Genomic DNA, 18377 nt, shown 5'->3' with positions numbered 1-18377 from the left:
TCGATTTCAGTATCAATGAACTTAAGGAAATTCCAGAATATTGTGAGTAAAATAGATTTAGGAATTTCATCTTTTAGTTTTTATGCTACTCAATAACTACTATTGGGCAAATATAATGTACCTATGGTAGGAAGAGTTTATTCAATGTTGAGTTAAACTCCAAATCCTCTTAGTGCAGTATCTGGAATCTGACGGAGTTACAGACTTGACTTTTGGAATGTGGAGTTATATTCGTCTGAAGGGATAACAAACATCGGTGACGAAGAAGCTCAAAATGAACTCTTTACATAGTTTCGACAACAGAAGCACATAGACTACAAAATGTAGTGTAATATAGGTGAATAGGGATACACATTGTCACATCAGGTGCATAATTGATGAAAAAATGGTTCCAGGAGTCGAGTCCGTGTCAGCGTGAGAATTAAAGTCATTCTCATTGGATAAATATGTTCCACTGATTATGCTAGCCAAGTTTTAGTTCAAATCGATGCATCTATAAGAAGTTGTTATATACAAAAAGGTGTCTACCCAGGAACTCCGTCCTTTTGGCTCCGAAGTTACTCAGCAGCTGTTATCATTCTATAAATAGTTGTGCAATAGACAGTGTCTCTGGTTAACAGAATTGGGTGAAAACACCCGTCAGTTAGTTAGTATTGTCTCCTCTTAACAGTCAAGTTATAACATTTACTCTCTATAAGTACGAATATGTTATTTTACTAGATAAATTAAATTCATTATACTTTTTCGAGATGTTTTTTAAATTTATCGAGTACCACTAGTTCAATTTTCAAAAAGTCGGTTGAAAACATTGGGGTTACTCACTGTATTAAACTAGAAAGCCCTTCTCATCGTGGTTATTACAAATTTGAAAGATTTTGGCACATGGATTGAACTACCCGACAAATTTATCGAATCGATGAATCAAAATACTTGAATAGCAGAATAGACGAAACATTTTTTACAGTACCCTATAATATATTTTATACACGTAATAAGCGCCCATTTTTACGTTTAATATGCATTATAAATAATGGTATTCACTAGGTTAATATTAAATCTCTGAATCTGAAATTTCTTAATCTCTTTTCCGTAAAAAAAATAATTGTTTATATCTTGAATGGCAATAACAATAAGCAAGTATTACAAATTGGGATATTTACTAAATATCTACAACTTCTACGACGAATTAAAGCTAACATTGGTCCAGAGTTATTGTTAAGGCATGGGGACTAAAATTGTTTGAAAATGCATTAGATGTATATAAAATTCAATAAAATCCTATAAATCATGGGGGCTTTAGTAATTACCCTGTATGTACAGTTGTTAATGTAGATACTGAAATAAAATTAGTAAAAATACTAAAGTAGCAATAGTAATAATTATATAATAATACGACCTTTTTGTGTCACTTGAACACATGAAATTAATTAATCTTGTGCGGGTAAATAAACACAGAAGCTATCAGTTGATTGTGGTTTTCCGTGAGCATGACGTATAGGCTACTATTGTTCACGATTTTGTTTTATTTTAGATACAAACAGACACATTTTAGAATGTTTTAAATTAACAAAAAATTTCCATGAACACTCGTTACAATGAAATAAATATTCAAAGGTAAAATGATGGTGAATGATTAAGTTTTCAAAACAATAATCAGGGTAGAGTGCCCTTTGCAGAAGGATTGCCTGTTGACTGTGTTTTAACCCAACGCTGCAAAAATATTCTAACGCTTTATGCATTCTAACGTTATGACATACATGGTGCATTAATGTTTACAAAATAAGTATTTTTTATAATGTTTAATACTAACCTCTTTTATTTATATACAATCTAATCAGCCCTATCTGACGTTTCCTTATTTTAATATTACATAATAATAAATATATGAAGAAATATTAACATGAGTTTAATGAGGTGAGTTAATAGATAGGTATTCACAATATATGACTACGCTGTTTAACGATACGTTCAATACTTTGTTTCTTTAACTGAGTTCCTTTTCTTACATTGTTCGAACATTGTGAGGGTCTCCAATGTAAATGTAACATATAGTTGGTAACATATTTTTGAAGTAAAATTTAAAAAAAGGAAAGCTTGTATCCAGCGGGAGTTCATGCTGTGTAAAATAATTCTAGAGTCATAAAATAAGTATTAGTTTATAGCTTTATGTAAACAGACGTAACAATCAACTGAGCCACTGTCATTGCCACATCCTGGTGGACCATACCGTAATGAAGCAGTTATTGTCAATATATTGTATTAAGTTAATAGAAATAGTTTTGTACTTCTCAGAACTATTTTTTTAGATTAAGCTAGTTTAAATTTTTAGGGATGAACAGAGTAATAAGGTACATATTTACTTATTACATACTGGTATTTAAACGTAAAATAATAGGACCTACGACAGATCACATTAACATTACAGCTACTAACACTACTGATGCTACATGTGTCATTTGTATTAGTGACAAAGACGGTTTGAAATAGTTATTGCAATTGCTGTTATTAAATATATAATATAAACTTAATGTACACGCACACTCGTTAAGTTATTGACTGCGCCGTTAGCCAACCTCAGGTAATGCTTTTATAACAGATTAACGATTACAAATTATTATTGAATTGTTACAGCAAATGATCACTTATACCATAAGGATTAATAGTCAAATTTAAACTAGCAGTAAAACATTATAGATGATGTAACAAAAATTTACAGTGCTCTTTGATTATCGATATAACTACGTAAGTAATAAAATAGTCAATCAAGTGACTATTATGTTATAAATTCTAGTACTTAAAGGTTTGTGCACATTTTTACCGTTACTAGTTACAAAAAACTAAAACACCATGTACAACTAGCTCTTATCTCTCACTTCATTAGGTGTGAAGCACTAACACACATACTGAAGCATGCATACAATAAACAAAACTGCGCTGAATGTGAACACTCACTAATAAAACTTGACAATAAGTTGGTGTCGCAACTTTACTTAAAACCGTACAAGAGATTTGTGAAAAACTTTTTAACACAATATTTTTAATGCTCAACTGTATTAACTTTCATAGTTCGACGTAGAGATCAAATGCAAGCTTTCGAAACAACGAAGACTAGAATGCAACCCTTTTCAAACCACCCTTTGTAAACGATTACCTTTAAACTAAGAAGTATTTTTAAGTTTCTATTTCATTAATTATTTTTTATTGGACTATGAAGATTAAAAACTTTAAACTTCCTCAGTTAAAATGATTATAAGTTATTGTTCAGTAAGTACAGTAATAACTATTTTAGATGTTTTCCCATTAGTTTTTATGACCAAACAAGTATAGTATTCTCCGTATCCACGTTTATGACTTGCTATAAACAAACACTTCTGACAGAAACTAGTATGGCCCAGTGATTTAAAACGGGAATAGCTGAGCCGAACGCCAAAGTAGATGACGAAACTTTCATAAATTATGCATATAACAGCCACAATAGTTTTCCTTCTTCCGTTTGGAACATCAGAAGAACTACAGTAAACTTTTGATGTGCGAACATAGTTTATTACTTAATAATGGGAAACGTCCGAACCATTTTATATGTTTTCGCACGGTTTTTATTATTTTATAATAACTTAATCGTTGCTTAATAATATCATTTATTAACTATTTTAGCTCAATTCTAAAAACCTTTCTCGTCTATTATTAAATAGTTCTATGTGAAATTCTAGGGCTGAAGTATTGATTGAAGGTATGTGTATTTTTTCAATCTCAATTTGCTCAAAAGTATGATAAATGCAACATTACCTTTTTTCCAAATTGTAAAATTTGAATTTAAAATGTATAACTTTAAAAAGTTTTAATGTTTAGTAATCTAAAACAGATTCTCACCCATTTTTATGCACATATTTCATTTGGCTTAAACGGTGTGTAATGTTACTGGCCGATACAGTAATAAAAAAAAAACAAAATTAAACGGCTATAAGGGTTTCTTATTTATTCTTAGGGGCTCTGGTAATTGTATAATCCAATTGTTTTTTTTTATCTTGGATGACATAAAAATTGTCCGTAAGGGGTAAAAGATTCATTGTCATATATAATACTTGGAAAAATTCAGTAACAAAAAATAATTTATTAACACAGTACGTAAGACAACAATCCAATTGCAGCATTTCGTTAAATAATAAAATCTTTACAATACTAACTAAATTAAGGTAATATGTAATTGGCGTGTCCTAGTTGTATACGTTACCCTCAAACGTATAGGAAACTCAAGAACAGAATCACAAGCGTACACAACACTGGCACAATACACAAACTCGCGCGAGGACCCGAGACAAAGCTGCGGCGCCTCGGTCGGCGGGCCGAGCGACACTGAAGTAGCAGCGCGGGAGTGTGACATGCGCAGCTTATACCGCTACCCGCCGTGGCGCGCTCGCACCCGCGCTTCTCCTACAATTTCACATCTTCCTTGTTTCTATAGCAGTTTTTTAATATTTATAAAATTGTTTTACCTCTGAAGGAAACACAGAGTAAAATCACCAATATTGTTAGTTTTCTGAATTTACTCGTATTTACACACACTTGGTTTCAGTAACATCCAATTCCTACTCCAGTACCTACTCATGATAAACGACTGTACACAACTGCATACCATGAGAGACGCATGCTAGGGTGATACGTGCAGTTCACATACGCATTGGTTAATTATAGGTATAAACATCAGGCCTACGTATTATTCCATAAAGTTCATTTTCAAGCAGTAGAGCATTGCATCTTATGAGAGATTACTACTGACTTAAATGTAATCATAAAATAATACAACTTATTAAACACCTTATTACAATAACATTTATAGAGTTTTTTAAAACAGTTTGTAACTGGAAGCGCAGTATCTTTTGGAATGACAAGAAGAGTGACGTAGAGTAATATTATACAATACACCCACGTAGGTATGCAATTATATTCTCATTAAGGTTTTAACAGCAAAATATAAGAAAATATTCAATGAAATTTTAATAAGTACGAAGTCTGGATCTTGGTAGAACTAGTTAGAAATCGATCTGGTATTCCACGACCAGTATGAAGCGCGGAAAGGTAAGCACTTCGCTGTTCATATACCTACAAAAGCTCAATATTCTTCTGCTGACGAAACAAGTTGATAAGACTTACTTGCAATTACATAGCTCCCACCTGCGGGATTTTCACAGCTAACTTACAGCCGAATACAATCTCTCTATGGCGACTATTTTCTAAATTGTACTACTTAAAATAGAAGTGTGAAGTAGTAGCATTACATTCCTAACTATCCAGTTCAGACATTTCAGAGCAGATATGTTTTGCAATGTTGGTCCGAGCATTCATTTGCTCAAGCCAGTGATCATAATCCAGACTATATTTGACTATGTAGCTTCACTGAGGGGTTAGATATGTGTATCGTAAATAATAATCGTGGAACCTACAAAAATTGATTTTAACTTAAGAACTTCAAACTAAATCTCAACCAAACTCTATCTAAACAATGTTTAAATCTTCGTAAACCGTTAATTTGCAATAATATAGTTTTAATTTAATTTTTAAATCAATAACATGGTTATACAATAGTGTTACATTATACAAGTACATTTAACATTTAAAATATTTAAAGATTAAAATGACGGTTACGGCTCATCCTCATGCAGATACTACATACAGTCTTATTGAAGATTTAATATTTCATTTTGTATCATGATACTTACTATGTAAACCATTGTAGTTATTGATTCTATCTTATCAACTTCAACTACATTAAAAAAAAATTAATCTTTTATTATTAACTTCATTTTAAAATCTTGATTTTCTCACTAAACTACAGAAAATGTTCGTCTGACCTTGAGTTATCGTATTTAGTTTAGACTACAAGATTGCCACTCAACTGATGCTTGTCTCATTTGATGTATTTCTTCCTCTTTCAGGACGATGACTTTGTTTCAATCAAACTAGTCATCTCGCAGATCTTCCGGATTCACTTCCTACTGACGGTGATGCGTTGCCGTCGCGACGCCGCCGCCACCACTGGGCGTCAGTTAAGCGGAGCACTAACACTGACGCCACAAGTCAACTGGCACGCCTCCTCTGCACATTGGCACGAAAAAGATACTAATAAATAACTCAACAGGTAAGTTTAATTTCAACCACTTTTTCCAATGCGCTCTCCTGTCTTAGTATATAAATAGTTTATAGTATAGTACTTCACTGTAGTTTTAAATCGTTTCAAAAATGAATAATAAAACCATTTCAGATCACGCCTTTAAAAATACTTTTCAACTTTAAATTAATTGCGTTCAGTTAATAGTAATAGAATAATGACTATCATAGCCGACAGCTTAGTCTGGTTGTATTTGAACGTATATATGTTTTGAAAAATGACAGTTAAAGCGTCAAAACTTTAGACATTGTTTAAATAATTGCATATGAATATTTACCTTTACATAGCAATGTTTTAATTTTTTCATATCTGGGACTGACCATGGTGTATAATTATACAGGCCTACCACGATACATTGTTTTTTGTTTGAGCGTCAGGGAAGAGGCTGGAAAATGTAATTTCCGTCTGTCTATTCTATCTGTCAGTCTTTCCCAACGATATTTCAAAGACTAACTGACCTGTAGACTTTAGCATGAAGTTTTTCTACATAAACAACATCTACATAACCAATATCGAGTTCTACAATGATGCTTGTCACTCCATGGGATTTTACTGAGCGTTAACGAATTAGAAATAAACTGATTACAATATACGACATTTTAACTTGTAACATAGGAATACATTTAACCTAATGAAATAAGCTATAGAAAGTTTGTATGCATCCTCGGTGAAACCTGTTGCGCGACATGCGGTGTGGCGCACTCCTCCTACCTTGTAGTTAGGTTTGTACCAGTACATCGAGCATAAACTGCGATGTTTAAACCTCCGATGTGTTAATAAAGTTATTAAACGTCAATATTTACAATAGAGATAACTAAGCTCAGATAGTGAGGGAGGGGGGAGGGAGGAGAGCGAGTTCGAGATAACTGTGTGTGTAGAGAGCTTATATCTCGTGGGTTAACTGTGGCGTAGGCCTAATATGTACATCGTGCATGTATTTCCTTAGATAATAAAAATAATATTAGTTTTCATTTATTTCGGTTTAAATAGGAAGCTATATTCATCTCAACATCTGAATAATGTCGAAAAAACAGTTTAGTAGAATAGATTTTCTGTTTCCTAAAAACAGAACAGCATATAATAACCTGTATTACAATAGATTTATTAATGCTCTCTAAATAGTTTAGCTGAAGAAAATAACGTTAGGTATGATAAATTTATCATCTTTTTATTATATTGTACCGTATATAGTATGAATGTGGCGCCTATATAACAAAACACTACACTACACTTGTTTACGATTTAATCGCCTTAAATGCCCTTATTCTTGCAACGACCTGCAAATTCTAAAACGCTGCAACGTGCACTGCATGAAAATAGTTTGCCTAAATTGATTTTCTATTTTTGGTCCCTAAGCGAGCAGTCATAGAACTGCATTGGCATGCGATCTAGCGGATTTCATAGGAAACTTTTGAAACCCCGCGCTATCGTATTGTTATGTTTGAATTTGAATTTATGTAATGAATAAAAGGTTGAATTAAGTTTGTTATTTAGAATATGTTTAAAGTAAAGCGACTAATTAGGTTGCGAAATCAAAACAGGGGGGATATTCTGTACCGTAAATTAGTTAATTAAATTTCATACAATGTAAATTTCGCAACCTAATCAGCCAGTATAATATAATATTATTTTACATCCAATGTTCCGGAACTAAATTATTGGGCGGAGTAACTACGTAATTGGCACGCGTATGAATTTTTTCTTCTAACCCTTCGTAGCAGCCCAACTACGTAACCGATCAGACCTCGCGCGCTTTGTCCGTAAGTAAAATTTATCTTTTCGTATTATTAAATTAGCCCTTTGATGCCAAACATATAAAATGAATGTAACGTAAAGTAAAGATGTGAATAGTAAAGTAACTTACCCTTGAAGATCTTTTATTTGCTTGATGGAGATAGATAAAGGTTGTGGCGTCGTCCTTAAGGCGACGAGCACGTTGTTATAAATAGTAATTTGTATCATTAAATGGCTAATACCGTCGCGAATTTGTTTTAGGCGAGTTTACGTAGCTGATGTATCTCACGTGTTGTTTGAATAGATGGCTACCACTTCCCAACTCTACTCCTCTTCTAGAAATAACCGTTCTTAGACTACAGCTTCAATGTCTCGTGCCAAGACGCCGACACCCGGGTTGTGAGTCTACCTATTGCGAAGGGAAGTGAAATATTATTGTTTTGTAAAGAAAACGTCGTACGCATAATTCAATAGAACATTGGATATTTTAGGCCCACCTAGAAGATATACTTTTTAGTTATTATATTCTAATTGGCAGCAACGTGGCATTACATAACTTTTCCTTTACCATCTAAAAGTGATGCTTTTAAGTTTTCGTAATTAAACTGAACTTATAAGTAAACTTCGTATTTCTAGTATTTATTACTACGACCTCAGAAGTCACCACCCCCATGTGTTATCGTCATACGGTACAATATATATTCAAATAATTTTGCTTATTTTTATTTAATGAATTTTAGAAATCAACTAATTTACTTTTATTTCAAGCGTACCGTATATTATTGGCTTATCCTGATCAAAAATATTTCGATGGGTGACTATTTGAATTAGAAAATTGTATGTTTTGAGATGAAAACATGTTACTGTGGTTGATGTTGTGTTGTTGTTATTGTGTACGTTGTTGTTGTTTTTGTTATTTTATATTTTAAAATAATACAGTTATTTTATATTTGAAGAATACTAGAAAAATTAACTAGTCTGCCTTTACTCTAATTGAATGTTATTGGCTTATCCTAATCAAAACATTACTCAGAATGATTATTTGTACCAGAAAACTATAAGGTTTGGAAAAAAGAAATGTATAAACCAATAAGTTTGTCTGTTTTATTTCATGCATATTTGTATAAAAGAATACACATAAGATAAACTACTATAGTTTAAAATCTTATTTTATTGATAAGAAATGTGTAGGTGGATTAGTGAAAAGACAATACCGGAAAACTGAAAATTATGAAAAACAGAATTTATATAGTGCTGAAGTGCAAATTTAGTGTGAATAGTAATTATGAGTAGTGTTCATAAGTAGAGAGAAGTCATGATACAAAACACGTTTCCAAAACATAAAATGGCTCCCACAAATATTTTTCACTTCTTATAAAAAAAATACTTAATTAATAAAGTTTATGTGTATACATTTCATATCTACGTTATTTGTTCTAGTGGTCATGTTCGACACCTGCTGCAGTAAACCGAGCAGAGCGAGTGTGTGAGTGTCACGGGCCATCACATTATGCTAAATGACAAGGACCAGACTCGCTAGATAACCACCGACACTGCATTTACCTCAATATGCATATTAAACACATCGAAGTCACTTGCAAATGGAGACTCCCACACATGCAAATGTATATCTTCATCAGCCCGCTGCGCTGCAACTACGAGCATACAGAAGAGATTTCTGTCGCTTTGCAGGGGTAATGTTTAAACAAAAAGTCACAGATAGAAAAAACGTAACGTAACGTAAAACGTGGTAAAATTTGGCAACGATAGGTCTCACAATAAATAAACACAAGATTGTTTTATCACGGCTATAACAAACCGATACAGCGGAGTATTGAACAAAACGACAGAAAGTAACGAAAGTCTTACTAAAAAATCCAATAAAGTAACTTCTCCACATGTGTTGCCATGTCAGATGGTGATATAGCGTATGATTATATTCAGTTTGTTTAAAAATTTGTTTACTCTGCAACATGACTTTCAGAAGGCTTTGTTGGGTCAATAACGAATCTTAATGGATAGTTATTTGAAAGTGCGAGTGTAAATAAACTCACACTTTCAGATAACTATCAATATCGGTTTTGTTTTTGTATCCAAAGATCTTTTTTGTCCGATTATGAATTAAACAAAACAATAATACGCAATAGAATCACGAATCTATTTCGTTTCATTAAAAATGTTTTTTTTAGAAACTAAAATACACTACACCGATACTTTAATTATTATTGTACCTTGCATCCCCATAATTCATCAGTTGACTGCTTTCTGAACAGTGTCGCCCTGACACAATTTAATTCATACCCTACAACGAGTTCACAAACTAGGCTGAAAAGCTCAAATTATTTTAATACACTCCTGCATAAAAAAATTCTCAAATCACTGAAACTGTAAATAGTAATTTGGATAAACCTTGTTTATCAAGATCAATCTTCAAAATCGATACACTGTAGGATACTGCCTTGAGTGCCTAGTGATGGATACGGTACCAAGCGGTAAATAATTAAATGCACGATAAGTAGATAAAAAGTTATAATATCGTATTTGGAATAAGATCGTGATCATATATATATATATATATATATATATATATATATATATGTGTGTGTGTGTGTGTGTGTGTGTGTGTGTGTGTGTGTGTGTGCGCGCGCGCGTGCGCGTGCGTGCGTGTGCGTGCGTGCGTGCGCGCGCGCGTGTGTGTGTGTGTGTGTGTGTGTGTGTGTACAAATCTATGAAACTACATTTTAAGGTAATAAACAACTTGGTTAAGCGTACTCTTTATGTAGTAGCGTCCATATGCAAATGGATCCTTTCATTCCATATGAGAAAAAAGATAGAAGAGTCTGTAAGAGTATCTGTTGTGAAAATATTTCAATTTAGATACTCTTAAAAAATTGTACAATTCAAATTGTCTTACAATATGAAAGCAATATCTTGTTTTAAAACACATGTCTCACCGTTCATTAATAATCTGAAAAAAATAACACATTTTTAGTAAAGTTACTTTAAAATATTAATAAATAGAAAGTAATTGCTTAAGTTACAGGAGAATGACCAAAGTTTTAGATTAAAATATTTGCATTAACTTCCGCTGTCTCAAATTAATATTTCACGTAGTTCTGACTTGATGAATCACAACTATGTACAAGATTCTGAAGTTTATCTCATATTAATAACCAAACTTATTTGTTTTAGCCAATCTGAATGTTTTACATTAAACAGTTAATTTAGGATCAAAGTTCAAAGTGGTCACGGTTTTAACTCACCCATTAGGACATTTAGATCGCTTGAGGACATTTACAATTGTGTGTTTGTAAGAATTTTTTTATTTAGATCTAAATTATATTTGTTCAAAATAATTGTAATTTTCAAGTGTTACAGGCAAATTCTTGATTTTACGGGGCCATTATCGATTTAGACTTCCTAGCTAGCAGTTTTCTACAAAACCATTTACTTTTTACTATTTTATACTGCAATGTTTAAACTTAATTTTATTAATAACACACATAAAACCAATATTAATTTACCCTAAACGAACCAAAATGTCAAATGTAGACCTTATTCTTAAAAAATTAAAAAAATAAATGTAACACAAAACTATATGGAATTACATCTGAGCTCTGTGCTTAGATGATCCCACTTTATGTTTCTAATATAAAATATAAAACAAATTACTTTATTAATTTTGTGTGTGTTTGGTATATATTTATAAAAAGTATTTATACAAAAATATGTCATGAATCTGTAAAAATAAAAAGTCGTCCATGAAGAGCTTTCTTCTCATGTAATAAAACAAACAAAAAAAGAAATTAAATATGGACTATGGAAGAAAGACTGGTAGGTGAAAACTGCCTGTGCACAGGATTCCTGAGTCATTGCCTGTCTTATAAGAGCCTTTAAAATACGTTTGACTACTGAAAAAAAGAAAAAAATGTAAGTGGAAAATACATCTGGTGCATGTCCGTATCTCTTGAAACGAATGCATGTTTTCCATAATACTACTAATTGCAAACTGATCTTATAAACGTGTTAACTTAGTCACGTTTACATTTATTAGATGCTAAAAGTTCAATAGTCAGTTTTATTGTTGTATTTTAATTACAGTAACAGCTGATTTAAATAACGGCTGTTCATATACTTTCAAATTATGGGCCATTTAGTTTACATGTGTTATACAAATCCTTTTATAGAATGGTTATTTCTAACCGATTTGGAAGTGCGATGTCTTTGGAAACAAAGCAATATTTGAAAACTTTTCTTATCCTATAAAATTTTGAATTGTTAGATTTATTAGATATTTCGTAAAACAAAATTTAAGTGGCCACCATTTTGAAAATATTAAAACTTATTTTAAAAGTTGATATATTTTTTCTGATATTTATACCTTCTGAAATAGACCCTTTTACCAAGCTTTGTAAGAATCGTAAAGGTAAAAACAAACATTATTTTTTTTAATAAAACAAAATGGCGTATAGCTGCTAAACGTAGTGTAAATTGGAAAAAACGCTATTCTTCATTGTAGCTTAAAATTATACATAAAACTGAAAATGCATAGCCAGCCCAGCCTGTTTTGTATATGTTCCATAAAGAACATGAATGTCATAATCTAAACTTCAAAATTATTGTATTCATGTTTACAATTAATACTATGTATTGCGCCTATCGCCAGTCACTAGGTTATGTAAGGAAAGTGATAACTACTGCTTTCTTATATTTAATAGTTTAATACAAAATATTTTAAAAACTCTTGATTTTTTGTAATCCACAGGCTAAAAAGTAGACTCTACTAATAATAAAACGTCTTCAATTTTGTCTATATGTATATACGTCAACATATAAAATGAAAACCATAGATTATTTCGTATAGCAATATAAAGAGAAAACAATTATGGTGGAAAATCCAAACCCAAGTCCCAATAAATTTTCCAAAATGACAAGTACCTTTGCGCAGGTGGTGTACTTACAAGGTGTGCAAGACAGTTATGAACTGAATGAATTTTTTACACGAATATGTAAACGACATATTCAATAAAAACTAAAATAATAATAAAACATACATAAAATAATTGAAAATATTGTCAATTTAGTACGCAATGCATTTGACTCGTTGGTTGTTATTAATGCTTTATTAATGCTATAAGTGCACCAAACTATGATTTATTTGGTATGTAATGGTTATGTTTATAAAATAGCAGATAAATATTAAAATTACAAATTCAATATCATATTGCTATACTTCATTCCAGACATAGCTGCTTCCAGATGCATAGTTTGCATGGATGCACCTACAGTAACTCACCACAATCTCCGCTCATCACACGTTCACATGCACGCACACTCGTACATACACAGGCGCTCAAGCACGTACTACCAGTGAATTATATGAACACCCTGTACATTAACAACCTATTGATATGGCTAAGCAAACGTCTGCAACAGAAGGCTATCTTAGTAATGTATTTAATGTAAGCTCCTGCTACGTATTATTAACAGAATACTGTGTAATACAGCTGGCGGACTCTCAGCCACTGTTGACCAACCAATACAGAATCCATTTCTAGTATGTTATAATACAGAATATGTATTAAAGGAACACAGTTTACACACTGTGTAAGTGCTTACATCCTGTTTGTATCACGCTTAAGAAGGGTTATTTGCTGTTTTAACATAATACATTTTGTACACCAATATAAAATTACTGATTTAATAATATTTAAACTGAATAAATAACTGGAATATATGATAAATATAAAACATTTCAAAAGTCCAAAATTGTTCTTTTCATCCAGTAAGTTGATTTTTACAAAGAGTGGAATTTGCTCTTGTCAACATACAACTACTAACTGACAAGTATTCTATTGTTGCTATGATGAAGTGTAGATTATATAGTTTGATTAATTACGAAAAACATAAAGGCGTCACAGAATAAAACGGACAGTACAACATTTCTGTTTTTTTTTTATAAAAATAAGATTTTTCCAAAACTTCATAAATTGATTCCTTTTAATTATCTTAATCGAACAGTTCTCTATTTTACAATGTATTGCGATTATTGTATAAAAATTGATATTGAAAATTTGAATTATATTCCGACGTATTATAGTAGTACATGTAAAATTTATGTTGTATCGGAAAATATGAATCGCCAATTTATATTTATATAAATAGCCTACCTTTTCAACTAACAATATTTTAGTTCTTTAGAGGTACTTAATAATACATTGTATTTAAATTCTTAATTTTAAGGAACACAGTGTAACTAAAATTTAAATAATATTATAATGATTGATACAAATTACGACAAAATGCTATTAATAATCTACTTGAATGGATGGCAAACTAAATAACATTTGCAAATAAAATTCGGTTAAAGCATGTATCAATGGCATTGAAATGTAATAAGAAATATTGGAAGTAAATGAATATTACATTAAATTATTTTACGTTTTAAAGATTTGACAAAACCATTTCATGAAAATAACAATTCGTCTATTTTTGTCTATTTGTTTTAGGCTACAATCTCAAATTATTATATTAGATATTGCAGTTTTTCTAAGAACTTAATCGCATGATTATGGTAAAATTTATCCTATTGGAAATTTGCTTAAAATTATCTATTTTTAATGATTTTAAACATGTTCGTTATTAAGTCCTTAAAAGATAAAAACTGTATTAAAAAATATGAGATGGGAACAATGGAGACAATTTAAGGATTTTAAAATTTTTCTTTGGTAACCACTGCATAATATGACGTAATTAAAATGCATACAAAGATTTAATTTTTATTTCGTATAAAGTTCGATTTAAAGAATGGAAACAAAAAATGTCTCAATATACTCGTTGACTTTATAGAGCTCGTAGAGGTCCAGTATGTATATAACTAACTAATAACGTACTTTTTTGTTTGTTTGAAGGTTATTTTTGACGATGGAAGGATTGTGATTGTTTACTTTATTGGTTACTGATGCAAGTTTATAAATAATTATAAAGAGAAGGGTTGGTAATCATTTTATTTAACCTTCAATCAAAGAAATATTGCAATGGGCTGTGTAAGATTTAAACTAAATAAAACTGCTATCTTGAAATTTAAATTATTAGCCTAGTGGGTGTAGTGATAAATCTCCAAATTATTTAATCCCTGAGATAGTAGTTCAGTCCTTTAAATGAATAAGATAGTATTTATTACCCACAAGTTCTTAAACTAAATTATTAACAAGTAGATGACAGCGTGATAAAAGAGATCACTGCATAGTACAATATAAAATACCTAATACATGTGTAACAGGTAGTTCGCACACATTGGAATTAGATTACATGTAATAAATTTATACTATTAAGAATCTGTAACATTGTATATTAAAAAGTACTATAAGTTCATATGTCATTCGCCTAAAATTATTTCTCATGTTTGGTGTTTTTGAACAATAAGACTTTTATACACCCATTAAACAGACATGCCGCGTTAGATCAAATTTAAGAACATTTTATATTTCAATCTTAATTATTAAATAATGAGCACTGGATAATATTATTCAACATGTGACAGTTGTTTAGCTTTATAAAAGAATAACATATTTAATCCTATAATCTAAACATTCAAACCTAAACTTAACCAAGCAAATACCAGGTGACAAAAGTACATTTTAAATATAATAACACAAAATACCCAATACACGACACATATAATGTATAGTATACACATACAGTCATTCACATTATAAAATTACAGTATTAACACGTTTATGGTCATAAAGTGAAATTATTTCAATCGGTAATAAGAAGTTATAGTCTAAAATATGTTCATTATGTTTGTCGTATTAGATTCCATATACCCTCGCACAAAATGGTCTCTTCTTGAGGTAATTACTAATTACAGTTTTACATTTCTTTTAGGTAGCACTCTTAGGTGTGGTAGAAGTTTGTTAAATAACACATATCCCTGGTAATACATAATTTTATAAAAGGAACTGCCAAAAAATCATATTATAACTATACTCACAGGTCAGAATTCTCTTACAATGATAGATCTAACATGAAGTACAGAAACACTAATTTTAGCATTATAATTGAGTAATTTACTTTAGGATGGTTGATTTCAAATTGGAAAGTGTAAGATTTTACTAAGTACGATTATTTTATCAATTCCAGTCAGTTAGTCAATAATAATTTTCAGACTAATTTATTAAACCTTTACGGTTAGTTCACGTTAATGTTTAATGAGGTTTATGAGGTGTGTTGAGGTATTTTAATTAACTGGAGTCGAGTACACAGTTTTAATTTCAAACCGAGGCGATGCTGATTTTGTAAAATATTCAAAAGTTTTATAAATATCTTAATGATGGAGAAAAATTCATCAAAATCTTCTTTCATTATTCATTACACGTGAATTTCAAATTACACGACATAATGGAGGAAGAGAAGATATCCTGCGACCTCATACAGAAGTGTCGCCGGGATCCTTATTATAGAGCAACCGAATTGTGATTGATATAATTATTTTTAGACCAGGATTAAATAGAGAGGTTTCGGCCTCGTTTATTATAGGTGGGCAATAAACACACACACACACACACACACACACACACACACACACACACACACACACACACACACACACACACACACACACACACACACACACACACACACACACACACACACACACACACACACACACACACACACACACACACACACACACACACACACACACACACACACACATATATATATACTGAAAAATATATATTGCTTTTAACTTATTTTTTGAGGCCTAATTAATATGTTCCTGACAGATACGGCCAAATACAAAATAATTGAATCGGAAAAAGTAAGCCTTGTGGAAAGATAATTTGTTATACATTTCTTGTACTAATTTTCCGGCCGAAAATCAACTGTACCATCATGACTGCTCAGAACACTATGACACCCCTAAACACTTCTAAGATCAAAGAGGTCATTGGGTCCAGTAAACTCATAGTCCAGAAACCATCAGAAGATCATGGCCTTAAGATTATCCACATTAATGTAGTCTTACCTAGAAGGTAGCATGTCCTTAATCAGATGTGAGGTTATTAAGGAAAATTCTCCAGTTTCACATACTACCACGTCTTGATTAAAACATATGGAGCCATCATCAAGTCTGTGAGCAGTGGCTAGAGGACACCCTGCGGTCATATAAATGTTACTGTTATTAATAGCTGTTACTGTTATTTGATGAATGTGTGCAACCAAAAAGCACCAACTTGAAATAGCTGGAATTTATAAATTAGGTAATAATATTACATTATATATACGACTTTTGTGTGATATGAAATAACATATTTGTCTTTTTTTACTTCAGAAACTTATACTTTATAATCTCAATGCTAATGAATTATGAAAAGTTGTGATTATCTGTTACTACAGATTGCTTATAATATATATATATATATATATATATATATATATATATATATATTTTTTTATTCAGTTATAAGTGTGGCAATGAACTGTTAGAATATTGTACATTTTACATGCATTTGGTGGTATAGATCATAATATATTTGTTTAGGTCCATGTTTATCATCAAGAAACGCTTAATTTGAAAGTTAAAATTCTTTTTCATTGTTCTAAAAATATTTTAATGGTTTAGTTTTCCCATGTAAATCCCGAAAGATATGTACTAATTGTTATTCTCCATGAGTTTTTGGATACAGAAGCCTCACGACCAGTATTTGGTTTTGCCCCTTTTAGCACAGATTTTCATTAGAATACAACAGACTTTCTAAAGTAAATCTTTTTGCTGTTACTGCATGATAAAACAAGAGGAGCCCATTAAGATTGACAAGATGATTGGTTGCTGAAACATGTTGTGTCAATTTGAATGACTTGCGACAGAAACCTGTTTTGCCAGTATTACAGCAAAAAGTATGAATAAAATTTATGAAACTGGTTTTAAATTGCGCTAGTAAGGGAAAAAATAAGTTTGTAAAATGCCATTTCGCTGACAGGTTACAAACGTTAAGCTGTATTAATCTGAGTGAAATTTGTTTGACGTGTTGCCTTAACAACAGGACAGTTGAAAACATCATCCCTCATTTATAGAAAATTGGCTTTTGAATAATTAGGTGTAAGCCCATGCTTATTGAACAATCTTCAATTAAAAATAACATTTTATTTAAAAATTGTTTATCAATCAATGGTATTTTAACAGTATATATTATAGTCTAGTTCAAAAATTCAAACTATTGTTATAATCACTTCTTATTAAATCAAAATCAGGAAGAATTCCTTTGGTTTTCTTGTCACTAATTTACTGAGCGTTAGCGTAGTCACTAAAAGGCTGGCAAATTCTCATTTTTTTCATTCTGTCTCGATATTTTGAGGCTGACCTTTGGCATTAACTCTTCTCACCATACCAGAGTTACATACCTTACATATGAATGGTTTGTACATTTGAAATTTTGAACGATGCTTCATGTCTACATAACCAATATGG

General features: G+C 31.2%; 1 protein-coding gene across 1 annotated transcript in view; it reads right to left on the bottom strand.

The window, feature by feature from the left end:
* The window catches only part of LOC124357317 (early nodulin-20-like), a 90205-nt gene extending 85827 nt beyond the window's left edge, over positions 1–4378 (bottom strand). The window contains exon 1 of the mRNA XM_046808994.1: positions 4232–4378. The gene's annotated coding sequence lies outside the window, so the exon portion shown is untranslated. The remainder of the gene's footprint in view (positions 1–4231) is intronic.
* Between the last annotated feature and the right edge of the window lie 13999 nt (positions 4379–18377).

Source organism: Homalodisca vitripennis, chromosome 3 (genome assembly GCF_021130785.1).
Source record: "Homalodisca vitripennis isolate AUS2020 chromosome 3, UT_GWSS_2.1, whole genome shotgun sequence".
NCBI lineage: Eukaryota > Metazoa > Arthropoda > Insecta > Hemiptera > Cicadellidae > Homalodisca > Homalodisca vitripennis.
The sequence above is the reverse complement of the archived record's forward strand: the minus strand, read 5'-3'. Positions and strand labels throughout refer to the sequence as shown.